General features: G+C 36.3%; 1 pseudogene; it reads left to right on the top strand.

The window, feature by feature from the left end:
• The first annotated feature begins 3,077 nt into the window (after positions 1 to 3,077).
• Positions 3,078 to 14,692, top strand: part of LOC133654406 (histone-lysine N-methyltransferase PRDM16-like) — a 751,541-nt pseudogene continuing 739,926 nt past the window's right edge.

Genomic DNA, 14,692 nt, shown 5'->3' on the forward strand with positions numbered 1-14,692 from the left:
GAATGCAGCACTTTAGAGAAGGTATCACAGGAAACATGCAGACGTATGGAGAAGATATGTCAGCTGATAAGAAGAAAGTAGAGCAGAGCTAACTAACATGCATTTAGAATACATACTATTATTTACATATTGTATCTTTTTAGATCAGCATGTTGTGATGGAGGTTTGGTTTGACAGCCACACTCTCTGTGGGGATGACAAAGCTTTACTCATCCAAAATGTGTATTTATTCATCATTCCCACCAACATTTCTAAAGATAAGATAAACACAATTACAGAGGCACTGTTGAGAGCCAAGATAGTACTTGTCTTTGGCCACAAGATGGAGACAAATGACTGTATTTGGCCTTCTTGTCACATTTTCTCCTAGGATAAAGAAAAGTGTGTGTGTGTGTGTGTGTGCGTGTGTGTGTGTGTGTGTGTGTGTGTGTGTGTGTGTGTGTGTGTGTGTGTGTGTGTGTGTGTGTGTGTGTGTGTGTGTGTGTGTGTGTGTGTGTGTGTCCATCCATCCATCCATCCATTTTCTACCGCTTGTCCCGTTCGGGGTCGTATATATATATATATATATATATCAATCCATCCATCCATTTTCTACCGCTTATTCCCTTCGGGGTCGCGGGGGGCGCTGGAGCCTATCTCAGCTACAATCGGGCGGAAGGCAGGGTACACCCTGGACAAGTCGCCATCTCATCGCAGGGCCAACACAGATAGACAGACAACATTCACACTCACATTCACACATGTATGTATGTATGTGTAACTATATATATATATATATATATATATATATATATATATATATATATATATATATATATATATATATATATATATATATATATATATATATATGTATGTGTAACTATATATACATATAAATATATATACGTTTATATATATATATATATATATATATATATATATATATATATATATATATATATGTATGTATGTGTAACTATGTATACATATAAATATATATACGTTTATATATATATACATATATATGTATGTGTAACTATATATATATATATATATATATATATATATATATATATATATATATATATATATATATATATATATACATATATACATATATATATATATATATATATATATATATATATATATATATATATATATATATATATATATATATATATATATATATATATATATGTGTATATATATATATATGTATTTATATATACACATATAGTTGGGGCCAAACATTTGGACACACCTTCTCATTCAATGGGTTTTCTTTATTTTCATCACTATTTCCATTGTAGATTGTCACTGAAGGCATCAGAACTATGACACCTGTGAAGTGAAAAACCTTCCAGGTGACTACCTCCTGAAGCTCATCGAGAGAATGCCAAGAGTGTGCAAAACAATAATCAGAGCAAAGGGTGGCTATTTTGAAGAAACTAGCATATAAAACATGTTTTCAGTTATTTCACCTTTTTTTGTTAAGTGCATAACTCCACATGTGTTCATTCATAGTTTTGATGCCTTCAGTGACAATCTACAATGTAAATAGTCATGAAAATAAAGAAAACCCATTGAATGAGAAGGTGTGTCCAAACTTTTGGTCTGTACTGTATATATATATATATATGTTTTCAAATACAATTCTACTTAGGGCCCCATTTTCGCCCGTTGCTCTGCATAAGTGTCTTGGTCAATGGGGTGAAATTAGCACCAATACCTGATTGCCTGTTGATGAAGTCACCATCACTAATAATGTGTGTGTTCACGTGTGGAGTCTCTTGCGTGGACATCGGGGGGTGGGGGGGGGGGGGGGGGGGCACAAAGTAGTCTTTATGCAGTGTGCCGCACTGCAAGGCAGAAACATTGTTGAGCATTATAACATTATGTAACCAAAACCACATGTGCCAAAGTGGAGGACAGACAAACAAAGGCTCGCTCTGGTGGACCAGTGACGAGGATGACTTCTGACTGAGACATGTGTCATAAAGTCATACCCAGACCACTAAATTAATGTACTCAAATCTATTCTGATGTTGGTTTTTTTTCTTTAGGTTTTAAAAATTTACACAAGCTCCCATGGTATTGAAAATATCCCAATGCATTGTATTAGATTGCACAGTAGCTAAAGGTGTGTGTCTATTACAGTCACTTTCAACCTTTTCTGAGCCAAGGCACATTTTTTTCATTGAAAAAATCCCGAGGCACACCACCAGTAGAAAACATTAAAAAATTAAACTCAGTAGCCGATTTTCACAGTAAAAACTCGTTCTCGTGATTGTTGGATATGATTTAACCAACCATGCATCACTATAGCTCTCGTCTCAAAGTAGGTGTACTGTCACGACCTGTCACATCACGCCGTGACTTATTTTTATTTTTTGGGTGTTTTCCTGTCTGTAGTCTTTTAGTTCTTGTCTTGCGCTCCTATTTTGGTGTTGATTGTCATGGCATGTACGGATGTACTTTGTGGACGCCGTCTGCTCCACACGCTGTAAGTCTTTGCTGTCGTCCAGCATTCTGTTTTTGTTTACTTTGCGGCCAGTTCAGTTTTAGCTTCGTTCTGCATAGCCATCCCTCAGCTTCAATGCCTTTTCTTAGCGGCACTCGCCTTTTGTTTACTTTTGGTTTAAGGGTTAGATACCTTTTTACCCGCTGCCACCTGATATGGAAGAGTATTGCACGGTTACCCTGCCGAGCTCTAGACAACACAGATACGGCACATTTGCGGATTATAATTACAGGTTGGCAAAAAATATTTTTAACCCAATTAGGTGAAATTACGTAATCTCCCACGACACACCAAACAATATCTCACGGTACACTAGTGTGCCGCGGCACAGCGGTTGAAAAACACGGGTCTATTGGGTACATGGTAAAATAAAACTAAATATGCCATGTTGTATGTTTAACTATATCTCTGTGCTGTGTGAAACATTAAAGAAAGATCAGAGGGTTTGTCAAAATGTGTTTTCTTCTATGAGGGAAATACATTTCAGCAGACAAAAACCAGGGCAGACTTCGCCCTCAATGCGACCACCAGAAGCATTTACATGACTTCACCACGTGGGGCGCTAAGCACAAATGTCGCTGTGCGCCTTCAAAGAAAAAAGACAGAAGAAGGATTAAAAAAAACGTCAGGTAAGCTCAAACATTTCATGCCATTAACACTTTACTTTTATTAGACTATCTTATCATTTTACAAGTCTTTGTTTGAAACTACAACTCAGCTGCAATGCAATTAGTAACATATCTCCAGCTACCGATGTGGATGGAGTGCCATGTGCCAGGTGAGTTTATGACGTGTCATGAAAAAAGACGTTTTGGGCGTCTTGTTTATTGATGGCGTCACTTGCAGTTGTATGTGTCAGCTTCAAAATGGACCCCAGCTTCCTTTTAAGCAAAAGTGGAAAGAAAGTAAACAATGTAACAATTATGTAGACACAACAATGGTCACAACTGGATGATTAAAACTGTGTTCCTGGCGGTTTGTGTCCACTGTGGTTACACAAATGTAATGTGGTCAAGTTTCTGCATTAATGTCAACTGTCTCCTTATTATTATTATTATTATTATTATTATTATTATTATTATTATTATTATTATTATTATTATTAGGGATGTCCGATAATGGCTTTTTGCCAATATTCCGATACTGTCCAACTCTTAATTACTGATACCGATATCAACCGATACCGAAATATACAGTCATGGAATTAACACATCATTATGCCTAATTTGGACAACGAGGTATGGTGAAGATAAGGTCATTTTAAAAAAAAATAATAAAATAAAATAAAATAAATACATTTAAAAACATTTTCTTGAATAAAAAAGAAAGTACAACAATATAAAAACAGTTACATAGAAACTAGTAATTAATGAAAATGAGTAAAATTAACTGTTAAAGGTTAGTACTATTAGTGGACAATCATGTGTGCTTACGGACTGTATCCCTTGCAGACTGTATTGATATATAATGTAGGAACCAGAATATTACTAACAGAAAGAAACAGCCCTTTTGTGTGAATGAGTGTAAATGGGGGAGGGATGTTTTTTGGGTTGGTGCACTAATTGTAAGCATATTAGGGCTGCAACTAACGATTAATTTGATAATCGATTAATATGTCGATTATTATTATTTTTATTTTTTTTTTTTATTTTTTTTTTTTTGTTGTTGGTTTTTTTTTTGTTTGTTTTTTGTTTGCTCCATGCTTTTTTAACCTGTAAAGCACTTTGGTGCAACCTAAACAGTTGTTGAAAATGTGCTATATAAATAAAGTTGACTTGACTTGACTTGACATTACTTCAATTAATCGATTAATAATCGGATAAAAGAGACAAACTACATTTCTATCATTTCCAGTATTTTATTGAAAAAAAAACAGCATACTGGCACCATACTTATTTTGATTATTGTTTCTCAGCTGTTTGTAAATGTTGCAGTTTATAAATAAAGATTTATTTTAAAAAAAATGTTTTTTTTTTAAAGCCTCTGCGCATGCGCATAGCATAGATCCAACGAATCGATGACTAAATTAATCGGCAACTATATTTATAATCGATTTTAATCGATTAGTTGTTGCAGCCCTAAAGCGTATCTTGTGTTTTTTATGTTGATTTGATTTAAAAAAATAAAAACAATACCGATAATAAAAAAAACGATACCGATAATTTCCGATATTACATTTTAAAGCATCTGTAATTATTATTATTATTATTATTATTATTATTATTATTATTCTACAGTTTTCAAAGGTTTTTTACTGGGGTCCAATCTGAAGAGTCTTTCACCATAAAGGTATTTATTTTATTTTATTTAGCTACAGCCGTGGTCAAAAGTTTACATACACTTGTAAAGGACATAATGTCATGGCTGTCTTGAGTTTCCAATAATTTCTGCAACTCTTATTTTTGTGTGATAGAGTGATTGGAGCACATACTTGTTGGTCACTTGTTGGTACTTGTGCCTCACTATAAGACGGTCCTTTGTTTGATACAAAGGCTTTCACATAGTTTGACCAGTAACACTGTGTTGGAATATAGGAAAATAAAGCACTGTAATTTAATCAATTGATTCTTTGCCATACAACTAGTGGCAGAGCCGTGTGTAGGGAGAGTATGGCCGACTCGGCTTCAAAGTCGGTCGCAAACATGGCGCTCTGTAGTCACGTGAGCGGCTTTTGCCAGAGGATTTCCTAAATGATTGGTCAAAAGCCCGTCACGTGACTAGAGAGCGCCATCAACTTTGAAATTGAGTTGGCCATACTTTTTCTTTTCTTTTTTTTTACATATGTAGCATCATCTACAAAGATACAAAGAATTGCTATTGCGACATCTAGTGGACACATTTACAACAGCAGTTTATTTCATTCAAAAATGTTGCCTAATTTTTTACTTAGCAAACTCATCCCGCGGGCCGGATAACACCTTAGGCCCGCGGGCCTTACGTTTGACACCCCTGGTTTAAAGTTAAGTCTCCACCGACAGTATATAAAATGTGGTTTAGACCAGTCCTTGTATGTTGCAATCAGGGAACTATTGTAGTGCGTATGTCGTCATCATGTATTTTATTTTGAGACACATACGGTAGTAGACCCATCAAAGTCAAATGCATCTGAGGTTTAAGCTATTGTCTTGCATGAATTCGCACAATAGCATATTGCCATGATCAAATAGATAAATCTGCAAGAGTTTTTTTCTTTTTGGACTTTTTTCGCAGTAAGTATTTCAAAATATCGACTACTTTCATTATTGAGCACATGTCAGCATATCAGGCACAATCTCAACATAGCTCAATCAATCGACCTCAGTGAGCTTTAAATAATTAACTTAGGCCTTGAGTTTTGCTCTACTATATATTTTTGTGGCTTTATGGAACACTTATTTCAAATGGCAGCTTAGCAAAGATGCTAGTCAGTCCCCGATACTTGTTCAAGATGGCTATCTTAAGGGATCTTTTGCAACTTGCTTTAAAGTAATTGTTTTCTATTTTATGTTACCATTAGTGGTTTAACAGAAAATGTATATTTAAAACATGTCTGTATTTTTCCACAATTACTAATTATATCAAATAAACACTGCTTGTCGGCATGAGGAATTAGTCTGGCGTTTAAGCTGTCACTCACCACTGTCTCATGCACACGTACACACAAGGAGCGCATGCACATACACAAAAGCCGTCTGAGAGAAGCAACTATCAACACAGCATATAACACACAACAAAAAATTCCTATGAAAAAAAGTGATCTAACAAAAATGGAAGAAGAAAGATAGCAAACCATCATTGCAAGAACTGGAGAAATATGGAAGGGGACATACAAGAGGAGGGAATGCTGGGGGAACTACTGTACATAAAGAAAAGGCTGTAAAAAAATCATGGAGACGGTATAAACATGAACTTCATAATTTTTCTGAGCGAGCTTGAGGTAAGTACCTCCTCAACAAAGTAGCCACAATGATTTTTTTAGCTTCTTGATTGGCTACTTCAATCAATCAAAGTTTATTTATATAGCACTTCTCACAAAGGGCTGCTTCACTAGTCACAGAGCGATGACACGATAGGCGATGACTTTTCCCCACAGACGTGAAGAGTTTTGGTCATTAATAATGAACAAGTTCAATATTTAAGAAGCGTTCCAAAGCCAGTTATCGGGACTCGGGCTCATATCTTGTGATTAGTTCAATCAATCGAGTAATTGGATAAAACACACTTTTTTTCCTGAATGCATATTTTAGAGAAAATTGTTTAAATAACTGATTTGTTTCTGCTTGCCATAACCTAGATTCTTTTTTCTATAAAACATCAACATTGAAATTGTATTTTTAACATGTTTAACATAAATAAAACAAACAACTCTGCTTTTTTGCCCCAACACAGATCATAACAAACTAGGTTTGCACAATATACAATACGAATGATATACATTTGGCCGACAAAAGGGCTTTTAAACAAACAATTAATTTTATAGCATCCGATTATCAGAAACAGAAATACTTTATTAATCCCCAAATTTTGATTAATTGCAATAAACCTAGTTCCTCCAAAAGTCTTGCTTAACCTATTAAATATTTCGAGTATACTTTGCCAGTGTTTTAGGTTGTCCACTGATTGTTTTTGGTGTAATAGTAGCATTGTTGATACCGGTTTCCTCCAAATCGCTTTTATATGTTATTTTAACTTGTTGTGCTTCGGTGATACGATAATTAATCCCTGCAAAATATGCGAATTAGCTTTGTTTTATCTAAATGTGTCGCGGCGGGGCATGAATGGCAGAGCGGTCGTCCAGTAACTTCAGGATTCCTGGTATGAAACCAGCACACCAGTCAGTCTCCTCACTCATTTTTGATTTGAGTAATGTATTTAGTTGTTCTATCTATCTATCTATCTATCTATCTATCTATCTATCTATCTATCTATCTATCTATCTATCTATCTATCTATCTATCTATCTATCCATCTATCCATCTATCCATCTATCCATCTATCCATCCATCCATCCATCCATCCATCCATCCATCACAACTGTGTTATTAGTATTAACAATAATGTTTTCTAATATTATATCGTTTTGCTCCATTTTTTAATTGTTACTGCTTTTACTGTAAATTTTAAGACCGACTACACAATATCCGGCCCTTCCTGAATGTTGGAATTTAGTTGCCAAATATGCAAACAGTCCTTTGAATTAAAGGTGGAAAAAATGCTGGTATTCTCCACAATGAAGTCACTGTGAAACTAAGCACACAAAGGAAAGTACATCAATATGCACATGAAGTGCACATAAATGTAGGAATCACATTGAATTAATTGCTTGTATTTTAACAAGTGATTTCTTCCCGGTAGTAAAAACCAGTGGTGGTCAACCAAGCTAAGATGGCTGTTGTACAGCAAGCAGAGTCCACGAGGGGCCGATATATTCTTGCAAAAAGTAGATATGAGCAAAAAATCCAACTATTCATGGAATAGATCCCTCTACTTTATCAAAAAAAAAAAAATTGTCGAGTGATATCAAGGATTATTCGTCGGTGGACTTCCCAAACATATCAAACTGTCGTGTGCTTCAGACGTCATTCTACGCGACAAAACAAATTAAAACTTGGAAAAGCATGGAGGTCTACAACTTCTTTGTGTGTGGCTGGGTCAAGGACATTAGTATCAAGACTCTCCCGGATAAATAGTTTTTGCTCGGGTAAGGTCACCTCGAAGGTTCCACTTAGCTTGTGTGTCAAGGGGGGCGTGTTTGTGTTATTGCAGATTTCATTATTTGAGGACCTCGTAGGTTCCTCCTATAATCACATTGGATATGGATGTCTCAATTCAAGATGCTCTCCAGAGTTCTTTAGATCTAGAAGTTACCTGTCTAAATACAGCTTTGTTTAATTATCGTAGGGGGCAGGTTCATGCTTGTAATACCCCCAGCTTTGCCACCACTTTCTCTAAACCCAAATATAGCTGCATCTGAGTCTTGCCAGATAATCAACTTTTTCCAGATAGGAACTGGTTTTGGGTCGCCTTTATACCTGACACCCTTAAGCACACTCACCTTCACCCTTCCAGTGACCTCACAGGGTTTTTCCATCCAATGTAAACACAAGAAGATCACTCTGGTCTAGTCTGTTGCTTTGCTTCCGTGGTGCCTCACATCCCTAACCAATCCCTGACCACCTCAGCCTCCACCTCTGTATGATACGAATTGCCAATCCCAATCTAATTTATGGAATATTTCGGAGGTAACCGAATACGACAGCAGGGGAGATAACATCTCCAGGCTTCTGTGAAGGACAGGAACTCTGCAGTATGTACTTAATAACATAAACTGCTGAAAAAGGACCTGGTCCTGTGCTTTGGAAGAGGAGCAGACCAGTGAGATGGATAGTAGAGGAGGGGGGGTGGTTCTAGTGTGGGGGGTAATTGAGACCATGTGAGCTTCCCCCTACTGAACTGGATTAGAGAAGAAACGGAACTCTCTCAGCCCCAAATAGCTACCAATTAGATGCGCCCAGAGCAAAGGTACTGGGGGGACAGGGAAGGTGAGACATTAAGCATGGCCCATAATTTCCAGTGCGGTCGTTTTAAATGCCACATTTTGACCCGGCATCTTTCAGGATAGTGGGACCCTTACCTCTCTATTTCTATGGCTTTGCATTCGTCGAAAAAGTCCTACTTGGGACTACTGCTTAAATCCCTGTTGATGTATTTTAGTTGAGAATACCCTGCACTGGATGAGTTTGTTGTCTTCATCATGTTGCATTTGCCCTTAATGAAAGCGGAAATGGCTGCCGTAAATCAAATGTCTCTTAATTTAATCTTTAAATATGCAAGATACAGATTTATGTTCGTACGGATGCAAATGTGTGGTGTAATTTTTTGCAGGCTCTCCTCAAAGCCCCAGCTCAGACATACCTCATCTAGGGGAACTATAAATGTTTAGTCATTTGTTTTACTTGAGTTCGTGATGGCCATTTGGCTTCCTGCCCACTTCGCACACTGAGCTCATGGAGGTTTCGGTCATACGTCACTACAGAATTTGTCGACTACTTGCACAGATGTAAAAACCTTGTCAGTATTTTTTTTGTGTAGGTAGAGCTGTGTGCTACTTATTCTCTTCACATAGTACGTTGCTTTTCTTCGTATCCACGGTTACGCTATGGATTTTCCACAAACAGAGGTGTTATTAAAAGGTACATAGATGGAAAATGTACCAGGATGTCATCATTATAACTATCTGAAACAGGGGAGAGCGGAGTGATGATGAGTCATGATATAAGTCCACTTGGGACTTGATGGCACAAATAAAATATATCAGTCATTCCAACTTGTATTGTGTTTTTGGTTTTAACTTTGAATTTTTTATGAACTCTATAACGAACTTGTGTTTCATTGCCAGCATTGTATTCAGCAGAATAGGGCTGCAGCTAACAAATATATTAGTCATTGAGTAATCTATCAGTAAGTTTGGTCAATAAACCAGTATCAAATACACTTTATAGCCTCAATGTGTAATTTGGGGAAATGCACAACACATTTTCTTTTTAGTCGAACAAATACACATTATCAGCATTGAACTTGCACTTCTAACGTGTGCATTATTAAAAGATAAAAATATTTCGCTGTTTTCCGCCACACAGATCACAACAACCACTTACCAGTCATCTGCACTCTCTTGCATCGGTCATGTGGAAACTATGTCAGTGTATTTAAAGTTCCGGGTGCTCTATGTGGTCCGTATGTTAAACATTTTCCATAATCAAAGTAACAGAATATAACCAAATAATAAATGTTATCGAATAATTGATTAATCATCGCAGACGTACAACAGAACAACGTTGCTTGTAGCAGTTACACCATGGTGTTATTTGTTAGGGATAGGTATCACTTAAGTGAATTTAACCGATACTAGTACCTAATTGGTACTTTTAAAACGGTACCCGAACCAGTATTTAAAAAAAATCAAACATCCACATTTTTGTTTAAAATAACAAAACAATGCCTTTTTATTTCATGGAACTTTGTGACATTCAAGTTGAATAGATGAGTAATCGAAATTGTTCCGTGATATAAATTAATTAATTAAATAAGACTTTGAGAATTAAGAAATACAATCCAAAACAAATTGTCATAATTGTTGCAGCAAAACAATCAGTAATACAGCACCTAGAGAACGTGCAAATAAATAAAAAAAAGGCTTGCTTATGTTATGTTGCTACTTAAAATTCCAGAGTTTCTTGAATGTACCTAACTCGCCTTAACAGTCATTGGTGCATAATGAGGAAGTGTTGTTGTGGCTACTGTTATGAGGGTTGCTGTTGGTGTGTTAAGGACGACAATAGGGTATAGTAAAAAGCGTCAGTCTAGGGCTTGGCAATTATATGATCGTGAAATCTCCGTGACAACAGCCAGAGTCAACTTTTTCCTGCTCCACTTCCGGTTGGAAGTTTTAGCAGAAGTAAAGTAGGACGAGTTATAATTTTATTACATATGGAAGGTGTTAGAAAAGCTTAAAAACCTCCGATTTAGTTTTTCTTAACAAACCATCATTGAGTCTTGCAAAACATTCTACCATTTTCTGTCTTCTAGTTCGTAATTTGTTTGTAAGCGCTACTACGTCAACCCCTCACGTGTTTGCGTTTTGGATAACATTTGGCGTGCAAGAACCCCTATTGGTCAGAATAAAGTTTATCATGTCTATCTGTGAAAATGAACAGTGTATTCAATAGACCGTTTATTTTCACAGTCTTTAAATGGTTCTAGGGGAAACGCCTTGCCATAAAAAATTACCGTAATTTCCGGACTATAAGCCGCTACTTTTTCCCCTCGTTCTGGTCCCTGCGGCTTATACAAGTGTGCGGCTTATTTACTTCTTATCTTACTTCCGTTCTTCTCCGACACCGACGAAGAGGATTTCGGTGGTTTTAGTACGCAGGAGGAAGACGATGACACAATGATTAAAGACTGACTTTTCATATACCGGTAGGCTGGTTATTTTGATAACGTACAGGCGAGCACTTTGTATTACTTTGCACGGTTGTATTATTTGTACTCTGCACGAATGCTGTTCGCCATGTCAAAGATGTGAAAGTTTGATTGAATGATTGAAAGATTTATTGTTAATAAATGGGACGCTTTGCGTTCCCAAACAGTCATCTCTGTCCCGACAATCCCCTCCGTGGTAGCAGGAACCCCTATATACTACGGTAATTACACATCAAAACCCTGCGGCTTATAGTCGGGTGCGGCTTATATATGGAGCAATCTGTATTTTCCCCTAAATTTAGCTGGTGCGGCTTATAGTCAGGTGCGGCTTATAGTCCGGAAATTACGGTAGTCTAAAATCGTCACATTATATGTTCAGTATCTTTGTACTCAATGTGAATGCTTTATATGGATTCAGTGTGCCCTTAAATACCTTAAAAGCTCATTGATAGTTTTTCAAAAGGACACTTTTCTAACTTAAATGTTATTTTAATCAGCAATAATTCCTACGTCCTTTTAAAAAAGTTATGAAAATGGAACTTTGAGATTTAGTCCATATAGAAAATTGACTTTCAACATCTTGACTGATACTGACAATTCTCTTTGAATGATTATGTTTCCATCCAATCTTCAAATGGGCATAATTTCCACAATTGTGTGTAGAGCTGCAGCCAAGGTCGCCTAATGCTTACCTGAGCTGACGCCCATAGCCCCCAATCCCCCCAATCAGGGGCCCCCAATTTTGACGGCGTAATCCAATGATTGGTGTTTATAGCTGTCAATCACAAAGAGCTTCACCTAGCGATTGTGTACTCTCGAACCCACGTCGTCTGTGAGAGACTAGCGTACTACTACTACTGAGCTAAAAGCACTGGCAGTCTCACTAACATTTTACCTGAAGTTGACTGGCTTCTATTAGACTCGCACAGACGTGCATGCGCCTATCGCGAAGGAGATGTATTCATGACCGAAAATAATTTTAATATGGTTGATATTTTTGCATTGTTCCTGTTATGTTGAGTAAAATCATGATTTTTTTTTTTTCAAAACTGTGTTTTCGGGCTTTGGAGGTTGGGGGGAATTGCAAAAAGAATAAGTAAAGAAAAGTTTTGCCAGTACTTCAGATTTGCGGCAACAGGCGTGGAACAAATGACTGCACGCTCCAGCATCTGAAAAAGCATCGAGCCGAGTGGGGGAAATGCAACTCTTTACGAGGCCAACACGACCGCGACAACAACAAACTCTACCTAAGAATCATCTTACTGTGGCAAAGTTATTTACACATGGTACCATGTATGATGAGAAAGGAGCACAATGCACAGAGCGATCACTAAATCAGTTGCTCCGGTACGTGTGCTGCTGCAAAACCCTTGTGTAATTATAACGCATTTAATCATCAAAATAGTGATATATTACATGTGCAAAGAAGTGTACATTGTCTTTACCATCAGTACACACTAACAGGGAACCCAGGAAAAGCCTTAGTTTATCCACTTACTAAAACTATATACCGTATTTTTCGGACTATAAGTCGCCGTTTTTTTGTCATAGTTTGGCCGGGGGTGCGACTTATACTCAGGAGCGACTTATGTGTGAAATTATTAACACATTACCGTAAAATATCAAATAATATTATTTAGCTCATTCACGTAAGAGACTAGACGTATAAGATTTCATGGGATTTAGCGATTAGGAGTGACAGATTGTTTGGTAAACATATAGCATGTTCTATATGTTATAGTTATTTGAATGACTCTTACCGTAATATGTTACGTTAACATACCAGGCACGTTCTCAGTTGGTTATTTATGCGTCATATAACGTACACTTATTCAGCCTGTTGTTCACTATTCTTTATTTATTTTAAATTGCCTTTCAAATGTCTATTCTTGGTGTTGGGTTTTATCAAATACATTTCCCCAAAAAATGCGACTTATACTCCAGCGCGACTTATATATGTTTTTTTCCTTCTTTATTATGCATTTTCGGCAGGTGCGACTTATACTCCGAAAAATACGGTAGTCATCTCAATGTTTTACTTAAGCATTTCTTTGCATACAGCGTACAATACTACATTTTTATTGTATTTGATTCAAAACAGAAGTTTTAAGTTTGCACATTATTGATCTGATTGATATTTATTACCATTTAATGAGTAATGGTACCTTTATTGATTTATTGGAGTAAATGTATTTGCATGCAATGTGCAATGCTACATTTTATTTCAAGACAGAAGTTTTAAGTTTGCATTTTATTAATCTCAATGTTGGAGATTCTTATTTATTTGCATGCAATGTACAATGCTACATTTTTGTTTACTGAAGTATTTTATTCAATTTGAAGTATTGCCTTAAACTCTTAATTTAGTTATTTGAAAATAATTGCATAAAAAGTAAATGTTATATCTGGTTGGAAAATTACAACACTATACATATATCATTTTGCTAAGAGTATAAGATGCAGTGTATGCAGTGCCATTTCAAACTACACATTGTTTAAATAAAAGCAAAACTCGTTCTAAATTACTTCTGTCATTTAAAAAGTACGGAAAGACATCAGAATTTTTTTTAAATATAATATTTTGTGAAAAAATCTGAGATTTTGTTTTTAGGCCATTTCGCCCAGACCTACAGCAGATTAATAGTGTGTTGCTATGATAAACTACCATTTGTAGACTGAGTGCTTTTAGCCATAATAATACAAATACTATTCTATTCAAACTGCATTGTTTGTAAAATCCAAATTAACACAATAAATATTTTATTTAGGTGTGACCTTGATAAATTATTCTCCTTTAGTATTTCAGGTGTGTGTAAGACATTTGCTTTTTAGCATAAATTCAGCCTGTATTTACAATCCACCTACACACTGAATACAAAAAGTTCATTCAGTATAAATGAATATCGGAAAACCTTGCCACACCTAAATCCTATTGTCCCGTTCTGTGAATATTAGAGGCCGATAAACCACAGAAAGGTAATGACCGAGTGGCTTAGAAAAAACTATATTCTCACCTCATCTGAATATAAGATCTGTTGTTTATTATTCCAACATGTGCAGCATGATTTACAACAAGTTTATATTTCTCTTCCAGGGGTAAAAAGCCGACTGAAGAGTTCAAAGCGTGCGGGGTCAAAGGCCGGAGTCATTGTCAGTACCTATGAGGTAATTATGTGTTTGTGTTTAGATCATGTTGACTCCCCACTCTGCTTCTACTCTGCA

The sequence above is a fragment of the Entelurus aequoreus genome, linkage group LG07, assembly GCF_033978785.1.
Source record: "Entelurus aequoreus isolate RoL-2023_Sb linkage group LG07, RoL_Eaeq_v1.1, whole genome shotgun sequence".
Classification (NCBI taxonomy): Eukaryota; Metazoa; Chordata; class Actinopteri; order Syngnathiformes; family Syngnathidae; genus Entelurus; species Entelurus aequoreus.